Source organism: Marmota flaviventris, chromosome 3, assembly GCF_047511675.1.
Source record: "Marmota flaviventris isolate mMarFla1 chromosome 3, mMarFla1.hap1, whole genome shotgun sequence".
NCBI lineage: Eukaryota > Metazoa > Chordata > Mammalia > Rodentia > Sciuridae > Marmota > Marmota flaviventris.
Window position 1 is genome coordinate 7,907,093 of NC_092500.1, and position 18,189 is coordinate 7,925,281.

The window sequence follows — 18,189 nt, forward strand, 5'->3', positions numbered from 1 at the left end:
TCTGCCAGGACTTCAGCAGGTTCGGGTTTTTCATCTGATAAAGTGACTCAAAACTTCATTTCCAAAGAGTGTGACTCCCCAGTGGTCCTATTTTGTTGGAATTGCTTGAATTCCCATTAACTTTTTTCCCCATTAACTTAAAAAAACAAACTTTTTTTTTTGTAGTTGTAGATGGACAGAATGCCTTTATTTTATTTGTGTATTTTTAAAAATATTTATTTTTTTAGTGTAGTTGGACACAATACCTTTCTTTCTTTCTTTCTTTCTTTATTTTAGAGAGAGAGAGAGAGAGAGAATTTTAATATTTATTTTTTAGTTTTCGGCGGACACAACATCTTTGTTTGTATGTGGTGCTGAGGATCAAACCCCGGCCGCACGCATGCCAGGCAAGCGCGCTACCGCTTGAGCCACATCCTCAGCCCTCACAATACCTTTATTTTTATTTATTTATTTTTATGTGGTGCTGAGGAAAGAACCCAGGGCCTCACACCTGCTAGGTAAGCGCTCTGCCACTAAGCTACAGTCCCAGCCCTCTACCATTAACTTTTACTAGTGGACACGGACATGTGAAGAAGTACCACATAGAATCTTGTGGATTCCAGACATCATTTTTCTGCCCCCACATATAGCAGCAATTCAAGTTGGTTACTTGAATGGAGTGAATGATTGCAGACAGTAGAGTAAGCTTTCTTCACCACCTGAAAAGTGCAAAGTGTCCAGATTTCAATTCAATGGAACCATAATTGTGTTCTCCTAATATCACTCCTCCCTTGGAAACAAGACCTTTCCATCAGAGCCTAAAACTCGTTGGGACAGAAATTAAGTTAGGTTTCCAGGCACAGCAGTGTACCCCTGTAATTCTAATGGCTCTGGAGGCTGAGGCAGGAGGATATCAAATGTAAAGCCAGCCTCAGCAAAAGCAAGGCACTAAACAACTCAGTGAGACCCTGTCTCTAAATAAAATACAAAATAGGGCTGGGGTTGTGGCTCAGTGGTCTAGTGCCCCTGAGTTCAATTCCTGGTACCCCCCCCAAAAAAAAAAGAAAGAAAGAGATTAAATTAGGTGTAAGAGAAAGAGAAATTATACAGCATTACATACATATAGATTCTTTTGCCCCGAGGGTGGGGAATCAAACTGAGGGCCTCAAACATGCTTGGCAAGCACTCTGCCACTGAGCTACACCCCAAACCTTCATCACAGGCTCACAGCACAGACTGCACTGTGTAAAACAGATCTCATCCCTTTTAGAATTTTCTTTCTCAACCTGGCACCAGAATAGGATCTCCAGTAGACCATTTCGCCATTCATTTAAGCCAGCTGTTTCTGGGTGGCAAGGTCTATTAGTAAAATTATATGCATGCATACTTACTGCTGTTGGTTTGCTAGGACATTATGTCTTTGACCGGAAGCCTTGCTGTATGGATTACCATGAAAGTGCATAAAGCTTTCTAAAAGTCGGTGGAACAATAGACAGGGAAGGTAGAGCCTATCCAGAATCCATGTCTTTTCTAGCAAGGGCAAATTGTTGACCCTTCCATGATGGAAGCTGTCCCATATAATCAGCCTACCAAGGTGGCTGGCTGGTCCCCCCAAGATATGATGGCATATGGGGGGAGGGAGAGATCAGTCTTGGTCTTTGCTATTGGGAGGTTAAACACTTAGAAATGGTAGTAGTCAGTCTTATGAGGGGATGCTCCTGCTGTTTGGTCCAGGCATCCCTGCCATGTGGACAGGATAAACCAACTCCGGGGTGGCTGGGGAAGGACACTCACTGACATCCACAGAATGTGTCATTCTGCTCACTTATTGAGAGTCTCTTCAGTGGTAAATGACCTTTGGAGACATTCACGTAGGATAGTTATGTTCACACTGTGTCTATTCTGTGAGGTCCAGACACATACCTCTTCCCCAGATTACTTCCATTACTGTTCTTTCAAGTTTCTGATAGCCTCTGCCCATTAGTCCAATTTCAGGCTATCTATAAGTCCAGACCATGGGAACAATTAAATATTCTGCTCCAAATTCTGCCCTGAAGGAGGGTTTCTCTTCACCACCTGTAATGGTGGTACATGCCTGTAATCTCAGTCACTCACCTGTAATCCCAGAGATGCAAGAGGTTAAGGCAGGATGATGGCAAATTCCAGGTCAGCCTCAGCAATTTAGTGAGCTCCTGTTTCAAAATAAAAATAAAAAGGGCTTGGTTTGTAACTCAGTGGTGAGTGCCCCTGAGTTCATTCCCCAGTACCAGAAATAAATGAATAAAACACCACTGACTGGGGTTGTAATGCTGGTAGGGTGACGAGTGAAAGGCTAATGGGGAATTTCTAAGGTAAGGATCAGGCAGACAATGCCTGAACCCACTGATCAATGACAGACAGACAACCAGATTTGTGTGATGCACTAGGAAATCCACAGCCTGATATGGATACCATCAGCAAAACCCAGAATATGGGGATTTCTAAAGGAATTCCAGCCCCCAGCCTTGGCAATTTAGCAAAACCCTGTCTCAAAATAAAAAAGAATGGCAAAGTGGCTCAACGGAAAACACCCCTGGGTTCAATTCCCAGTATCAAAAGGAAAATGACCAGCCCAATGCAATAGATGGACCTGTTTGGATGCCAATTTACCAAGCCAATTATAAAAAAACTCACTTACGGGACAGTCAGGAAAATATGAAAACTAGGTGATATTAAATAATTAGTTTGATTTGGTGAATGTAGTGGTGCATGCTTGTAATTTCAGTAACTATGCCACATTCCCAACCCTTTTTAAAATGTTTTACTTAGAGACAGGGTCTCTCTAAGTTGCTTATGGCCTTGCTAAATAACTGAAGTTGGCTTTTTTTTTAATATTTATTTTTTAGTTGTAGTTGGACACAATTTCCTCATTTTGTTTATTAATACGTGGTGCAGAGGATCAAACCCCGGGCCTCGCCACAATCCCAGCCCCCTGAGGCTGGCTTTGAACTCCTGCCTCAGCCTTCCTAGTCACTGGGATTATAGATGTGCATGCCACCATGCCTGGCTCAGCCTGGGCAATGTAGATCCTTTCTCAAATGTGTAAATAAATAAACAAATAAAAAGGACTAGGAGTATAGTTAAGTGGTAAAGTGCCTCTGGGTTTTATCTCTAGTACCGATAAAAAAAAAAATGAATCAATTTGTTTTTAGATACAGTGATTATATCACAGACAGTAGGTATAGTAAAAAAAAAAACAAAAAAACAAAAAACTATCTAAAAAAAGTTCTTAAGGCTTAAAAAGGACTGAATCCTAATCTCATTTAAAAAAAAATACTACTGACTTAAATAGAAGGAATTCTGCCAGTCTCTGTGGCTTATGGCAGTAATCCCATCAATTCAGGAGACTAAGGCAGGAGGATTATAAGTTTGAAGACAGTTTCAGCAATTTATTTTTTAATAAATATTATTGCATATTTTTATATCTTTATTTTATTTATTTATTTTTATGTGGTGATTGAATCCAGTGCCTCACACTTGCTAGTCAAGCACTCTACCACTGAGCCACAACCATACTCCCAACCTTAGCAATTTAGCAAAACCCTGTCTCAAAAAAAAAATAAAAAAAAAGGAAAGTGGCTTAATGGTAAAGCACCCCTGGGTTCAATTCCTAGTACAAAAAAAATTGACTTAAATAGATTGAATTCTGAATTTGTTTAAAAAAAAAAACAGGCACACTGGACATGGTGGTGCACTCCTATAATCCCAGCAATTTGGGAGACTAAGACAGAAAGATCATAAATTCAAGACCAGCCTCAGGAACTTAGTGAGGCCCTGTCTGAAAAATAAAAAATAAAAAGTACTGGGGAGGTAGCTCAATAGTAATGCACTCCTGGGTTCAATCCCCAGTACCTAAATACATAAATACTCAAGACAGGCAAAGATAAAACAAGATGGATTGTATGATTGATCCCCAGCAAGTTGATTTTTCTTTCTTTTTTTCTCCCCCCCACCCAGTACTGAGGATTGAACCCAGCTCTAACACTGAGCCACATTCCCAGAACTTTTTGGTTACTTATTTATTTTTTTCCTGGGATTTAACCCAGGGGTGCGCAATTACTGAGCTATATACCTAGCCTTTTTATTTTTATTTTGAGACAGGGTCTTGCAAAGTTGCTTAGGGCCTTGCTAAATTGCTGAGGCTGGTCTTGAACTTTCGATCCTCCTGCCTTAGCCTCCAGAGTTGCTGGGATTACAGGCAAGTGCCACCACACCCACTTTTTACTTTGAGACAGGGTCTCACTTAGTTACCCAGCCTGGCCTCAAACTTGCTATCCTCCTCATTATAAGTGTGTGCCACTGAGCCCACCTTGTTTCTGTTCCGTTTTTTGAGGGTATATTGACCTCATGCCCTCTTCACCCTTATTTCTCTTTCTCTTCATATCAAAATTTCTTCAAAAATGGATTACTCCTTCACCCCTACTCTCAACTGTTTTTGTTTTTTCCAGGGTTACCCAAGGGTGTCCACGTTACTAAATCCAATGATCACTATTTTGTCCTCCTCCTCCTTGACCTCTCTCTTGACTATTAATAAGACTGAATTCTAATCTCTTAGAGATACATGCTGAGTGAGGTCCACAATTGAACTTGAATGAATTCTGAAATTTGCTTTAAAAATACCAGGCCCCAAAGGAAAAACGAAGGTGGTCGGAGAAAGACAAAATGAAATAAAATAACCAGCAAGGCAAAGATGAGACAAGATGGGCTATAGGCTGATAATGACCAAAGGTGGGTCATGAGTGTGGGCTCCTCATCTGACTAGTTGCCCACCTGAGTGGCACCTGACGTGGCACTAGTGCCCACCTGACGTCTCCTCTTGGATATCTAAAAGGCAGCTCAGCTGTAACCTGGCCAAAACCTATTTTGATTCTCCCGTTCTGTGTTCCCCATCCCAATTAGAGCACAGACATCCAAACATTCTCTCATCCTTGAAGCTCTTTCTCTCAAACCACCCTCACCCCCAGACCAATTCATCAGCAAATCTGGTCACATCCACATCCTACTAATGAATCAACTAGTGTCACCAACACCTCTGTGCTCATCCTGCTCAAGCACTTACATGGCCACCTGATGTCCTGTAAAGCATTGCGTGGCATACAGAGATCACTTCAGTCTTTCTCCACTCCTTCCTCTGATTTTTATGTACTTTTTCTCCTCCCCCACTCCTACCATGTCTTTATCTCCGCTCCTTAACATTTTTATCTACCAAGCTTAAAAAAAAAAAAGTTTTGTAAACAATGAGTCTTTCATCAAAACAGCGATTGTTGGGGGCATAAGCTGAAATATGACATGAAGTCAGGGATTTGTTTCACAATAATAGGGAGGGGCAGGGGGGGAGGGGAGGGGACAAAACCAGATTGTCTGGAGTTGTTCGTTTTGGTGATGCACAGCTGGGGGCTCATTTTGGGCATCGTGACTTTTCGCTCATGTTCAAAATTCCCCATAACAAAATTCAACAGAAAGCCCGAGGTTGATAACTCTTCTGTAACTGGCTTCACGGACAGGAATTCTTTATATCGGGCTCTGAGGGTGCTCTGCGGTCTGCAACAGTGACAATGTAGTGAGGGCTTACTGTTCTTAACAAATGCAACTTCAGCCCTGACGTCTTAAAATTCCTGAGCCCCGCAGGGCAGGGACCGAGTGCCTCTCGGGCTGCGCACACGTCGGCAGCTCGCGCGCGCGCAGCGGGGACCCGCCCGAGGCCAGCGCCCAGGACACCTTTGTGGACGCGGCTAGGACGCAGCTCCGGCAGCCCGGCTCCGCCCCTCGCCCGCCCTGCACGTGCAGCCCCGGGGCTCCGCGGCGTGTTCTCCCCGCCCCCACTGCGGGCACGTGACCCGCCGCCTTGGGGCCCCAGCTAGACTGTTGCCGCGGGAGTACGCGGCGATCCGGGAAGATTCTGGGGCGACGTCCAGACTGAGCCCTCGGGCTGGGCTGGGCTGAACTGAGTGGGCCGCTGGGCGGGGGGCATCTGGACTTAAGACTGTAACAAAGGTTCAGAGCGGAGCACGGAGAGTCTAGACTCTCCCGGACCCCTGGGCTGGCCCCTATTCGGCGACCCGGGTGCGCCCAAGGCTGGCTGGAGAGGGCCGGGTCCCAGGTACCTGGGTGTGGCCGGCCGAGCCAGCCCGGGCCGTCCGATTTTTCTCCAGTGCGGAAGTGGCCGGGCGCTCGAGCTGTGGGGTCTGCAATCCCGGAGCCCTGCGCCTCCGCGCCTCGCGCGCGGCTTCCTTTGTGTCTGCCACTTTGGGGTGGACGAAACCGTTTGGGTTTGATTTCCCCCTTCCAGTCTCCTTTTCGTGTTCAGGCTCCCTCCCCTGCCACTCCCGCCAGCGTCTCCCGCCCCTGTGGATGTCTGTTCCTCTCCGACCCAGGCACAAGCAATGCAGGCGCCCATAAAGTCCCAAGAAAAGACTTTTTCATTTCAAAACCAACGCGTCCCAAGCCGGGCTGCGGCAGCGTCCCTTTTACGCGCCGCCTCCAGAAATGGCGCCGGTGTCCCGACTCCGGCCAGGGCAGGATCCGGAGACAGGTGTGACTGTCGGGGCCGGGTAGAACGCAAAGGGGGCAGAGGTGTGTGCAGGCTGAGTGGGGACGCCCGAGGAGGCCGAGACACCCCCTGCTGTCGGCATTTCAGAGCTGGGTACTGAGAGAGAGGGCAGGGACTCGGGCAGAGCCGTGGAGCGCGGTGTGCGGGGGTAGTTGCTGCTCCCGAACCCCGCAGGAGGCCCGCGGGGTGGGATAGGACGGTTGAGTCATTCCTTGCAGCCAACCACAGACTGATGAACTTCCCCCACTGCCACCCTCACCCCCAGCCCCGTTGTACTGGACATAGGGGCCGAAGGCACAGGGACAGAGTATACACAACTACAGCGCTAACGCACGATCGGTGTGACCTCAGCAAGTCGCTTCTCTAAGCCTGGGTTTGCTGGTCTGTTTGATGGGAGTGGCAGTTTTAAATAAAGCCTGTGTGTTTGGCACCTGCCAGGCTCAGCAAGGAAGACCCGGGTCCCCGGGGCCTGCTTGTTCCTGAGAGGAATGCATACACAAACCTAGCAAATATGCCATACTACACCTCCACTCGGGACAAACCCAGTCACCCCGTTTTTATTCCAAATATTCTGAGGCTGCTGGCACCAGGCCTGCGCTGGGCGGAGGCTGCCGCGATGAAGGCAACAAGCTTGGCCTGGAGAAGCCAATAAAAGAGCTGACTCTTTCCCTGGAGCACGTCAGCCAGTGGGTCCTGGAACATGCCAGAAGCCAATCTGCCCAGGGCCCTGTTGGGTCCCAGGCCCTTCCTGTGACAGGGTCCATGATCTCTGAGCACTGCTTTGTACTTGAAGAATTTGCTCTTTTTGGGTGGTGGTGGTGGTGGTGGTGGTGGTGGTGGTGTGTGTGGTTCTGGAGATGGAACTCAGGGTCCTGCACCTGCTAGGCAAGAGCTCTACCACTGAAGTACATCCTCAGCCCTCTAACTTCTTTTTTCTTTATGGTACTGGAGATGGAACCCAGGAGTGCTCTACCACTGAGCTACAATCCCAGTTGTTTTTTTTTTTTTTTAATATTTTTTAGTTGTAGGTGGACACAATATCTTTATTTTATTTATTTATTTTTATGTGGTCTGAGGATTGAACCAGTGCCTCACGTGTGAGAGACAAGTGCCCTACCACTGAGCCCCAACCCCAGTACCCCACCCCGCTCTTTTTTTATTTTTTAATTTCAAGACAGGGTTTAGCTACAAACTTGTGATCTTCCTGCCTCAGCCTCTCTGGTAGCTGGGATTACAGACATGTGCTTCTGTGCCCAGCCCCTAATGTGTCTTTAAAAGGCTTGGTCATTCAGTGCTCCTCCCAACTGATGGTGAGATCTTCAGCATGGACTGTAGGAAACCAGACCAGACCCTTCAGAAGATCCTCTCTTCTTAGCACATGTGGGTTATAGGAGCTCCCAATTTTCTAAATTTCTGCAGTGCTCTATACTGGTGCCCTCAGCAGCCCTCAGTCAGTTTTGACACTATTTAAGGCTTCAAGGGGCCCGTCCAAAGGTTGTCCCAGCGCATGGAAGGCACAGGATGTTTGGTAAAGTGAATACTGAGTGAAGGAAGGGTGCTTACTTGTCTTTGTCTCAGCACTCCCTCAGAGCCATGAGAGTTAGCCTGTCCCATACCACTTAGCAGCTGTGCTCCACCAGCTATTATGCCAGGGGCTTGATCCATGCTCTTAGGAAGCCAGGTAAGAGGGCAGAGACTGGTTACCAGAGAGGTTAAGCCAAGCTCAAGTTGACCCTGGCACTCATAAATCCACAGACAATGGGCTTCCCACTCGGCCCAGCTGGTTATACAAAACCCCAATGGTAGCTAGGTGGCCTGGTATCCCCAGTGCTTCCACACAGGGGCAAGGGCTGTCATTCTAGATGCTTAAAGGACCATTAGCTCAGCCAGAGTCCAGTTTCTACAGATTCCATTCCTAAATGTCCCTCAGATCCCTCTAGGTCTCTCTATTGGTCCCCAGATCACCATATAGAGCCCCTTGCTGACTGCTACTTCTCTCTCTTTAATCCATCCCTCCCCTGATTCTTCCTACAAACACCAATTCCATTCTTAAAAACTCTGGCAGAGGGCTGGGGTTGTGGCTCAGCTGTAGAGCACTTGCCTAGCACGTCCAAAGCCCTGGATTCAATCCTCAGCACCACATAAAAATAAATAAAATAAAGGTATTGTGTCCAACTACAACTAAAAAACAATATTAAAAAAAAAAAAAAAAAAAAAAAGTCTGGCAGAGGGACTTGGGGCCTGGCTCAGTGCAGAATGTTTGCATGGCATGCTTGAAGCCCTGAGTTTGATCCCCAGCATCGCAAAACAAAAACAAATTCTGGCAAGGGTTGGTGCAGGTCTATAATCTCAGTGACTCAGGAGGATCGAAAGTTCGAAGCTAGCCTCAGCAACTTAGTAAGACCCTGTCTCAAAATTTAAAAAGTAAAAAGAACTGGAGATGTAACTGTGGTAAAGTGCCTCTGAATTCAATCCCCGGTACTACCCCATTCCCAAAAAAACCCACCATCATCTAAATCCTACCTCCAATCCCCTCCCACTGGGCTTGTTCTTCTCTCCCACTCACCACACCCTGACTAGCCCAGACCTACTTTAATTTTCACCTGAACACTTTAATAACTTCCCCACTATTCTCCCACAGTGTTCATTTGCTCAGCAAGTATTTCTTCAGTCTGTGGCTCTTAGCTGTAGGCCATGCCAGGACCTGGGAATCAGCATGGAACCAAACAGAGCCCACTTCTGCCTCTTGCTTCCCTTGGTCTAGCAGGAAGTGCACAATGAATGGGCAATTGTCAAAACCCAGGAATGCCAGGTATAAAGATATGGGAAGTCTAGGGGTCTTCTGAAAAGCCAAGAAGGGAGCCCGGCACTGTGGAGCATTCCTGTGATCCCAGCGACTCTGAAAGCTAAGGCAGAGGATCACAACTCTGAGGCCAGCTTCAGCAACTCAGTGAGACCTTGTCTCGAAATAAAAAATAAAAAGGGCTAGGGATGTAGCTCAGTGGGAAATCACCCCTGGGTTCAATCGCTAGTATCAAAAAGAAAAGAAATACCCAGAAAGGTGGAAGTGAGCTGGAGGATGGAGACGTGGGGAGGACAGGTGTGAGAAGATGGAGGAGGGCTGGGTGGTGTACCACAGGAGCCCCGAGGCAGTGAGTGAAGAAGAAACTCCTGCAGTCAACAGAGAATTTGTCCAAGTTCTAACCTGGCTCTGCCACCCTGGGGCTGGCCACAAAAGCCCTGTGACCCCACAGCACACTCTGGCCTTGGTCTCTTTGTAAAAAGGGAGAATGGGATGAAATAGTGTTTTAAGCTTGTGAACAGTTTTAAACCTGAGAGAAAGGAAGGTCAGGTTCACATTGCAGAGAGTGTTCTCAGGCTGGAGAAAGCCGGCCCTGGGCCTCCCTCACTTCCTTGCCCAGTCCTTCTCAGGGCACCTGAGGCTACCCTACAGGCCCCCACTCCTCCCTCATTGACTCAAAAAATTACCTGGAAGTTTTTTTGTTTTTTAATTGTTGGCATTTGGGATTGAGCCCAGGACCTCACACATATTAAGCAAGTATTCTACCACTGAACCACATCCCCACCCCTCCCCAGTCTTTTTTTTTTTTTAATGTTATTTGTTATACCTTTATTTTATTTATTTTTAATTTATTTTTATTTGTAGATGGACACAATATCTTTATTTTATTTATTTATTTTCTTGTGGTGCTGAGGATCGAACCCAGAGTGCTCTACTACTGAGCCACAACCTCAGTCCCTACACCTTTATTTTATTATTTTATTTTTATGTGGTGCTGAAGATTGAACCCAGTGCCTTACACATGTTGGGAAAGTGCTCTACCACTGAGCTACAACCACAACCCCACTCCCCAGTCTTTTGTAAATTTTTATTTTGAGACAAAGTCTTGCTGGGTCACCCAGGCTGGCCTTGAACTTGCCATGTTCCTGCCTCAGTCTCCCAGATAGCTGAGATTACACATGTGCACCACAGTGCCTGTCTGGAAATTATGTTTGTTTTTTTAAATATTTTTAGTTACAGATGGACATGATATCTTTATTTTACTTGTTTACTTTTTATATGGTGCTGAGGCTTGAACTCAGTGCCTCACACGAACTAGGCAAGTGCTCTACCACTGAGCCCCAGCCCTAGCCCCTGGAAGATTATTATATATTGGAGGACTGGGGGTATAACTCAGTGGTAGAGTACTTTCCTAGCATGTACTCTGGATTCAACTCCCAGGGGGGAAAATGCATATATACATATATCACACATGTACATATGTATGAGTAATTTTAAAATGTCAAGTCAATAAAACAACTAAGGATGATTTTAACATGTTAGGGAATTGATTAAAAAAAATCCTGTTCCTATATGGAATATTTTATAACCATGGTGAAAATTGATGAAGTACATCTATATATAGCAACCAGAAGTGATCCCAAAACATAACATTAGAAGATGGTTTCAAGCTGGCCTGTGGAGCATGAACCTATACTTTAAAGGCCTCAATTGTTGTTACTGTTGTTGTATTGGTACTGGGGATTGTACCCAGGGGTATTTAACTACTGAGACACATCCCAAGCCCTTTTTAATATTTTATTTAGAGACAGGGTCTCGCTGAGTTGCTAAATGCCTCACCAAGCTGGCTCTGAACTCACAAGATCCTCCTGCCTCAGCCTCCCAAGTTGCTGGGATTACAGGTGTGCACCACCTTGCCTGGCACAGGTAGTTGTGAGGATTAAATGAGGTGGCTTCCCCACCTCCCAGATACTGGGGATTAAATACAGGGTACTTTACCACTGAGCTACATCTCCAGAACTTTTTATTATTATTATTATTTGAGACAGGGTCTCTCTAAGTTGCTGAGGCTAACCTTGAATTTGGGATCCTCCTGCCTCAGTCTCCCAAATCACTGGGATTTACATGCATATCCCTCTATGCCTGGCCTGGTTAAATAAACCTTAAGGATTAAATTAAAATCCTTAAATCGTTCAGAACAAAGGCCATCACATACTAGTTAGACTTGATTGTTAGGCATTAGTACCGATATATATATGTTGTAGTTAGACACAATACTTTTATTTTTTTATTTATTAATATATTTATTTTTTTAGATCTAGGTGGACACAATGTCTTTATTTTACTTTATATGGTACTGAGGATCGAACCCAGTGCCTCACGAATGCTAGGCGTAGGGCTCTACCTCTGAGCCACAACCCCAGCCCTTATTTATTTATTTTTATGTGGTGCTGAGGATTGAACCCAGTGCCTCACACATGCTAGGCAAGTATTCTACCACTGAGCCACAACCCCAGCCCCAATTAGTACTGTTCTTACACCAAGTAATTTTATTATGTTTCACACTCTTAACAGTGTGTTAAGATATTGTAAACAAGATATTATTGCAAGAAGCTATAATTATAAATTTATGATAAATGCAAAAAAAGAAAAATGTACCTGAAGGACCCAGTTGGGAATCAGTAAGCAAAAAGTGGGTTTTGAACTCTAGTGGCCTCCCACCCAGGCCACAGTCACTCAGTAAGCAGCAACTAGGGAACTCAGGACTCAGTGCTGGAGGAAGAAAGGTTATTAAAGAAATTGATGTTGGGTGGAATCTCAGCTTCTCCAGAAAGAGTTGATTGAATCTTCTTCCATATCTCGTTATATCTAGGTTCTTAACAAAACTTCAGTGGCAAAATCTCCAGTGGTTCCTTGACCTGGACTTGAGGACCAAATTTGATCCCATCATTTCCAGCAAAATCTGGCCCCACATCCCTCCCAGGGCTCCCTTTTCTGGCCTTTGGTTTCCTTTTCCTACTTGAGGCTGGCACAGGAATATACCGTTAGTAGCCAAGTGTGGTAGTGCACAACTATAATCCCAGGGACTCAGGAGGAACTTGGCAAGAGCCGCCCCCCCTCTCCAAAAAAAATGGAATATCCCAATATGCCTTTATCCCTGAAAGCCTGTCCTCAGCCATGCTGCCTCCTCCTACCTCCTTACAGCTAACCTCCTTCTCTTGAAGCACCTCTCCTGTTCCCTCCTAGCACTCACCCTGTGTGCAATGAGACATTCTCCCTGCATCCCTGGTGACTGCAAAGTGGTTGATTTTGTTTGTCACTCCCTTGCACCTTTGGAACCTGGCACCCAGGGAGATACTGGACAGATATTGGTTAAAGGCCCAAGGCATTTCCATGTCCCCAGCCATGCATGGCCACCCATAGTCTCCTGGGAGTGACTTGTTTCCTAAAGGATTTCATCTCATCCTGACACCTACCCCCAATTCACCTCACTAACACCTAAATAACCTTCACTCTGAGTCTAGAGGTCACCTCTTCTAAGAAGACTTCCTGAACACAGGTCTAGGTTTTCACACCATAATTATCCCTCTCCAGTTGTTATAATTGCTTCTCTTGGAGTTTAGACTCCAATGGAAGGAGATAGAAAATTAAAAACAAATAGGTTAAATATATATATATATATATATATATATATATATATATATATATATATATATAGTGCAGTAGAGGGAAAAGGTGGCAGGTATTTTTTTTTTTTTTTTTTTTTTATGGTGCAAGGGATTGAACCCAGGGCCTTGTGCATGCAAGGCAAGCACTCTACCAACTGAGCTATGTCCCCAGCCTAAGGTGGCAGTTTTTAGATGACATTTAACACATGAGGGAGGAGAGGACCATATGGCCATCTGGGGGACAAGCAGGCTAGGGCCAACATGAATGGAACTGGTGACTTAGGGTCAGGGAGGGAGGAGGAGGTTTCAGGATGTGTTGGTCCTAAAGTCATCCTGAGGATTTATGCTTTTACTCTAAGTGAAGGTGGGAGACTGTAAGTTTTAGGCTTGGGAGGGACAGGAGCTGATGTAAAGAAGACAGCTGGGCATGGTAGCATATGCCTATAAACCTTGTGGCTCTGGAGGCTGAGGCAGGAGGATCACAAGTTCAGGCCAGCCTCAGCAATTTAGCGAGGCTCTAAGCAACTAAGACTCTGTCTCAAAATAAAACAAAAACAAAACATAAAAAGGACTGAGGGTGTAACACAGTGTCAAAATGCCCCTGGTTTCGATCCCCAGTACCAAAAAGAAAAAGAAAAAAAAAAAAGAAGTGAGCCAGCCAGTATTCAGTGGCTCTGCAGTGGGGTGGCACTCAGGGCTCCAGGGCACCCCTGATGGAAACAGATCTGCATTGTAGAAAGGTCCTTCCCACCAGCACATGGATGGACCCAAATGCTTTTTGTCTGACCTATTTAATGTGTTCTGGCCAAGATTTAATAAATAGCTAGGCACAGTGGCATGTGCCTGTAATTCCTGCTACTCCAGAGGCTGAGGCAGAAGGATAGCAAATTCAAGGCCAGTTTCAGCAACTTGGTGAGACGCTGTCTCAATATAAAACAATAAAAATGGCTGTGGCTAGGAGCTGGGATGTAGCTCAGTGGTAGAACTTGCCTAGCATGCATCAGGCCTGGGTTCAACCCCTGGTACCGCAGAAGAAGAAGAAAAAAAAAAAAAGATTCATTAAATGTAAATGAACAACAGCAACAAGTTCCACTTCTACTTTCTTCTTCTGTTTCACTTTCCCTGCTTATCTTCCTTTTTTTTTTTTTCATTTATTTATTAGTTTTCGGCGGTCACAACATATTTGTATGTGGTGCTAAGGATCGAACCTGGGCCGCACGCATGCCAGGTGAGTGTGCTACCACTTGAGCCACATCCCCAGCCCCCCCCCTTTTTTTTTAAGAAATATTTATCAAAAGCCTATAAATCTACAGTGATACTAGATTATAACCCATAGAATAAAATGTCTACAAATCTGTAGTGATATGAATGAATAACTGAATAAATAAATGGGGGGGGGGAATACCTCTTTCTTACAGAGGAATTCCAATTAACAAATGCAAAAGGAATGAGGGAATAGCAACTTACCATTAGATCATCACAATAATTGTGGGCAAAGCCAGGTGTGGTGTTACCTGCTAATCATCCCAACTAGCTGGGAGGCTGAGACAGGAGGATCACAAGTTCAAGACCAACCTCAGCAACTTGGTGAGACCCTGTCTCAAAATAAAAAAATACAAAAGGGCTGAGGAAAGAAGATCAGTGGTAGAGCACCCCTGGGTTTAATCTTCGGTACTGAAAAGAAAAAAAAAAGAAAGAAAGAAAAGAAGTGAAACTTTAGATCACCAGAAGAAGACAGACATCGGTGTCCTATAGTCCTGATACAATGAGAAGAGAAGGCTGGGCTGGGGATGTGGCTCAAGCGGTAGTGCGCTCGCCTGGCATGTGTGAGGCCCGGGTTCGATTTTCAGCACCACATACAAACAAAGATGTTGTGTCCGCCAAATACTAAAAAAAAAAAAAAGAAGAGAGGGCTATGCTTTTTCCTCTTCTAAAGGCATAACCTTGATCTAATCACAAGAAAATAGGAGACAAACCCAAAGCGAAGGACATTCTACAAAATGCCTGGCCAGTATCTTTCAAAAGTGTCAAGGTCATGAAAGATAAAGAAAGACCAAGAACTGTTACAGTGTGGGCTCCTGGACTGGGTCCTAGAACAGGGGGGAAAAAAATAGAGTCGGGGACATAAAGGGAGCAATTGGTGGCACTGGAAAAAGTCTAGAGTTTAGTTAATAGAATTGTGTCAATGTGAGTTTCTTGGTTTAATAACTATAATTGGGTTATGTAAGATATTAACCTTAGAGGAAGCTGAGCAAGAAGCTATCCGGGAACTTTCAGTGCTATTTTTGCAACTTTTCTGTAATTCTAAAATTATTTCAAAATAAAAAGTGAAACAATTTGAAAAGCCAATTATACCCAAGCACCCAGCTGTGATCTCTACATACCATCTCCCTCTGCAAAGAACTAGGCTTCTTTGTAGCTCAGTGGTAGAGCTACAAGGTAGGTTCCAGATCTGGGGAAAAACACAAGTCTGGAACCATTGGAAAAATCAAATTGTAAAGAAGCTGTCAATGACACATAGGGCAAGCCAGATGTGGGAACACACCTGTAATCCAAGCTTAAAGGAGACTGTGGCAGATCAAAGCCAATCTCAGCAATTTAGGGAGGCTAAGCAATTTAGCAAGATCCTGTCTCAAAATAAAAAAATTAAAATGTGGCTCAGTGGGGGGGCTGGGTTTGTGGCTCAGCGGTAGAGCCTTGCCTAGCACTTGCAAGGCCCTGGGTTTGAACCTCACAATCAAAATCCTCACATAAAAATAAATTTAAAAAAATAAAGGTATTGTGTCCAACTACAACTAAAAAATAAATATTTTTTAAAAATGTGGCTCAGTGGATAAGTGCCTCTGCATTCAATTCCTGGTACAAAAAAAAAAAAAAAAGACCCATAGGTGTATCCTGATGATTTTCACAGGCCAGAAGGAAGATTATTTGAACAATAGCAGGAATAAGAGCTAGAGTAAACAAAAGTACCTCAAATATTTCAATCCTCGAGTTTACCTTGATACTAAAAATGATGATGATGATGATAATAATAATAATAATAAGATTACCATTGGTGGGTGCTGGGAAGCCAACTTATTCTTCTGAAGACTAGTAAATACAGGGAAGAAGTGAAGCATTTACCATGCCTGTCTTTCTTTATGATTTGTCCCTCAGAAGAATCAAATAGGGGATGAGGGGCATTTTCTCTTCATGAAACTATTCCAGCTCCTCATAAAAGAGTCATGAGGAGAAGCCTAACTCCTCAGCACTGGGACCTAAGCACTGAACACACATGGCTGCCAACTTCACACCAAGGACGACAACTGGGCGTTTCTTGCCCCCTAAATGAAAACACACATCTCCTGTCAATTAGTCTTATCAAACGCTGTCATGTGATCAAGATTTTGATTAAGCTATCAATTTACAGGAAATTCAAAGGACAGAGAGCTTGTTAAATTATACTGTAGGAATGCAGTCAACAAAACGCTGTGGGATGGGATAAAACAAAAGATGTGTTTGAGATGGAGGGGGAAAATAGAGATAAAAGAGAACTAAATGGCACCTCAATTAATTGCACAGTGCACTCTTATTTTTTTATTTGTGCTGGGGGCTGAACTTAGGGCCACAGGCATACTAAGCAGGCACTCTGCCACTGATTACACCCCCAACCCAATGTGGTCCTGTTTTTATCAAGCTTAAAAAAAAAAAAAAAATTAGACTGGGGATCTATCTCAGTGGTAAAAGCCCAGGTCTTGGGTTCCATTCTCAGTCTGGGTGGGATGGAGATGGGGGCCTGCAACAGGGAAACCTGTAATGTCATTTATGAGACCTTGGGAATTTGAATAGTGCTGGGCCATTTTGGTTGTTATAATAGTATGTGGTGGAGTTCGTTCTTTCGTTCTCTCTCTCTCTCTCTCTCTCTCTTTCGGTTATGTAGTTGTTTTCTTTTGTACTGAGTTACATCCTCTGCCTTTTTTTTTTTCTTTCTTTCTTTCCCCAGCCCTTTTTATTTTATTTTTTAAATTTATTGTTATTTGTTTGTTTGTTTGTGGTACTGGGAAGTGAATCCAGGGGCGTTTTACCACTGAGCCACATCTGCAGCCCTTTTTAATTTTTATTTAGAGACAGGGTCTCACTAAGTTGCTAAGGCTGCCCTCGAACTACTATCCTTCTGTCTCAGTCTCCGGAGTCAGTGGTCTTGTAGGCCAGTGCCATGTGCCCAGCTGCACAATTTTTAATCTTACTTTAATTTGGTGTTTTATTGCAATGCTGGGGAATGAACCCAGGCCCTTGGTCATGCTGGGCAAGGGCTCTGCCACTGAGCTACATCCCCACTCCTGGGTGCACCCCTCAATATCCCGCCCCCGCCGCTGCGCTGGGGATCACGTCTGAACTTCGACTTGCCCAAAGCCACACCAGCTAGTACAGGGCAGAGAAAGGATTTGAACCCTGGTCTATGTGCTTGACCCAGGAACTGCAGCTCTTTCTTCTGCGCTCCGTGGCCCTGGGAGCTGTATTTAACGTGGTGCGCTCATCCATTCATTTCTTCATTCAGAAAATAGCTCCCAATCCTCCGCCACCCTCCCCCTGGAAACGCCAAGCCCAGTTCTGCTTACTTTACTGCCTACAGAACAGGGCTGGTGGTTAACAAAAAATAGGAGCTCCCAGGCAGCTCCCAGCGGTTGGCTTCGGGAGGCGTGGAAGACGGGGTGAAGGGAGGTGAAAGGCTCGGGGCAGCGCGGAGCAGGCCGAGTCGGCTGGGGCGGCGGGAGGGCCGGCGGCCGGAGGACCCAGGGGGACCTTGGGCGGCCCCGCGGCGGCGCTGCGCTCGGCCCCAGGAGGGCGCCCGGGCCGGCGTCTCCCCCGTTTGGCAGCGGGGATTGCTGCAGCGCCCCTCGCCCACACGTCCTCCTGACCTTCCCGGCCCTGGCCTTGCCGGGGTGGTTGGCCGGCTTGGCCGCGCTGCGCCCAACCCGCGGCCTCCTTCCTCCAGGCCTGTTTACCTGGTGCGCAGGATGGTGCAGGGTGTGCACCTGCCGCCTCCCTCCCTCCGCCGGGAAGTCAGGGGTTACGTGGGGGGCTGGGTCTGCCGAGATCGGGGAGCATCCGGTCAGAGCCCGGGGACTCGGGCCTGCGGGTGTTCAGGAGGAGCTGGCGGCAAGGAGCCG

General features: G+C 45.6%; 1 long non-coding RNA gene across 1 annotated transcript; it reads right to left on the minus strand.

Moving 5' to 3' along the window:
* Positions 1 to 356: 356 nt before the first annotated feature.
* Positions 357 to 14,719, minus strand: LOC139705157 (uncharacterized). The gene is made up of 3 exons (XR_011707007.1): positions 14,507 to 14,719; positions 2,095 to 2,171; positions 357 to 698 (listed from the first exon to the last, which is right to left on the minus strand). It is a non-coding gene; the product is annotated as an uncharacterized lncRNA (long non-coding RNA).
* Positions 14,720 to 18,189: the final 3,470 nt, after the last annotated feature.